This window comes from Myotis davidii, unplaced genomic scaffold (assembly GCF_000327345.1).
Source record: "Myotis davidii unplaced genomic scaffold, ASM32734v1 scaffold324, whole genome shotgun sequence".
In the NCBI taxonomy this organism is placed as follows: Eukaryota; Metazoa; Chordata; class Mammalia; order Chiroptera; family Vespertilionidae; genus Myotis; species Myotis davidii.
Window position 1 is genome coordinate 149,876 of NW_006295053.1, and position 2,663 is coordinate 152,538.

Below are 2,663 nucleotides of genomic sequence, written 5' to 3' on the forward strand. Positions count from 1 at the left end.
AAACATTGATCAGCCGCCTCCTGCACACTCCCCACTGGGGATGTGCCCGCAACCAAGGTACATGCCCTTGACCGGAATCGAACCCAAGACCCTTGAGTCCACAGGCCGATGCTCTATCCACTGAGCCAAACCGGTTAGGGCAAGACTTCTATCTTGTTTACTGTCTCCACGTTAGAAGTTAAGCTCCACGAAGGGCAGAAATCTGGGCCTCTTATTCCCAGCTCTGTCCCTAGCACCATGCACAGTCCCTGACACACATGGGGCAGAAGCACACGATTTGCTGAAGTGAAGGCATGAATGAATGTCACGGTATGGTCCGTTGGGCCTGCTGCCCTGCCCTCACCTCCTGTTTGGATGGAATGTGCTTCCCCCGCCCCGTCTCCCGGGATGCACTGCTACACAGCGGCCGGCGAGTTCTCACCATCGGACTGCACCAGACCATCAAAAATGTACACAGAGGGAATTCTGCCAGGCACGGGAGAAGCTCACAATTTATAGTGTGTGAATATTTGCCACCTGCTGGCATTTTCCACCTGGGTTTGCAGAAGAGTAAAGTCCAGGGCAGGCCACGGAGTCCGGCTTCCAGGAACCGGAGAGCCGTTTCCAGCTCATACCCCCAATGGCATCAGTGCACGAGGCCTCGGCCTCACAGACAGGATTTGGGGACAGGCCCCAAGTTTTCTTGAGAGACTTTTCTTCAAAACCTACTGGACTTAAACACAACCACACAGACAGCTCTGAAGGGGCAGCTGTGGTCTTATGTGATGTGCACATAAGAACTCTACTGAGCCAGGCCGGTGTGGCCCAATGGTTAAGCATCGACCTATGAACCAGGAGGTCACGGTTCGATTCCCGGTCAAGCGGGGGTTACAGGCTCAACCCCCAGTAGTGGGCCTGCAGGAGGCAGCCAATCAATGATTCTCTCGCATCTCTTTCTATCTCTTTCTCCCTCTCCCTTCCTCTCTGAAATCAATTAAAATATATATTTTTTAAAAAAGAACTCTACTAGGTTTGCAAAACCTTGAACCATCATTACATAAATTTCCCTTGAATCTATGAGCACAGGCAAGTCACCAAGATCTGAAGAGTTAAAAGGCAGCCGAGAATATTAAGAAGTTCTCCCACTAGGAGTGGAGGAGAGGAAGGCTAGATGAGTAATTCTCCCAACAGGTGGTTAGAAGGAGCCCACGGTCACATCCCCAAACTCTGTTTTATCAGAACCACACTGGAGGCCTATGAGTTGCACAACTAGAAAGAGACACGTGTGGGAACCACCAGGCAGCAAAGACACAGGGTGTTTTAGCCCAAAAATACTCTTTCCGTGTCATCAACGGGAATGCCAACTATTTTGTCTCTGCCAGCGTTGCCTGGTACCAAGCTAGCAGAGGTCAGAATCGTATACTCTCACGTCCAACTCAAATACCAGGCATTCTTCCCATTAATAACCAACTTTCGGAAAAACCGGCGATTGCCCGCTCTTTTTATATGTTACCAAAATTCAGGCCACGAAGCTACTTTGTTTTCTTGTTTGTGTGTGGAGGGGGTGGGGGTTCTTTTTAAAAATATATTTTGTATTGATTTTTTAGAAAGAGAGGAAGGGAGAGAGAGAGAGAAACATCGATGTGAAAGTGAAACATCCATTGGCTGCCTCCTGACCGCCCCCTACTGGCAATTGAGCCTGAAACCCCTGCCTGATGGGGGAATCGAACCCAAACCTTTTGGCGACCAGATGACACCCAACCAACTGAGTAATACAGGCCAGGCTTTTTTTTTTTCTTTTTAAAAATCAAAAAAAAATTTTTTTTTATCATCAATGCAGAATAAAAAGGAGAATTGGAGGCGGTATCTAACTTGCGCCACCTTTTGCTGAAGGTGGTGCCTATGGGAAACTTGGTTTTGGGGGCACTTGGAACCTTGGGATTGGGGGGCTGACCCTTTAGAGACAAATCCTAGACGTTCAAAAGCAGAAACGCCCCTTTCTCCTTGGCAAGTGGGGTGGGGGGGGGGGGCTGGGGCCCCAACACTAGTCAGCTGCTCCCACACCGGGTTAAATATTACCTACACTGGCAGGAGAGCCAGGCTGCGTGAGCCCCACCCCCTCTTCCTCACTCTCCTGGCTCACCCCAAGGGGCTCCTGGCCAGGTGAGCATAGGGGTTTCCCGGACAACAGGCATCAGACCGGGACAAGGGATCCACATTGTTCCCTGCCATTTGTAACGGGCGGTGGAGAGCCAGGGTGCAGGCCGTGTGCCCACCTACCAGCAGGGGCAGCCTACATTGATCATGGAGGTTCAGGCTGCGTCCTGCTTCCCATGACCCCACCGCTGTCTCCTCCGCTAAGCCGGGAGCTAAGGGTACCCCATGAGCTGTGAACAAGGTCTCCGCATCGGTGAGCCCGGCAGGCCCGCGAGAAAAGGCAAATCCAGCCAAGGACAGGGCCTGCGATGGAGCCTCAAGTGCAGCGACAAGGAGAAGGGAGGGAGTCCAAACAAAGGGGGAAATGAAAAGCACGCTTCTCCAGCTGTCGCATAAAAAGGCTCCAAAAATAGCTGACGAGGGCCTGGCAGCCAGGAGGGGTTACAGCGCGCTTGGCTGAAAAAGAACGGGAAGTGGATGCCTCCTCCCCCTCTCGCCTTTGTCTGAGCAGAAACAGCTCGCGGGGT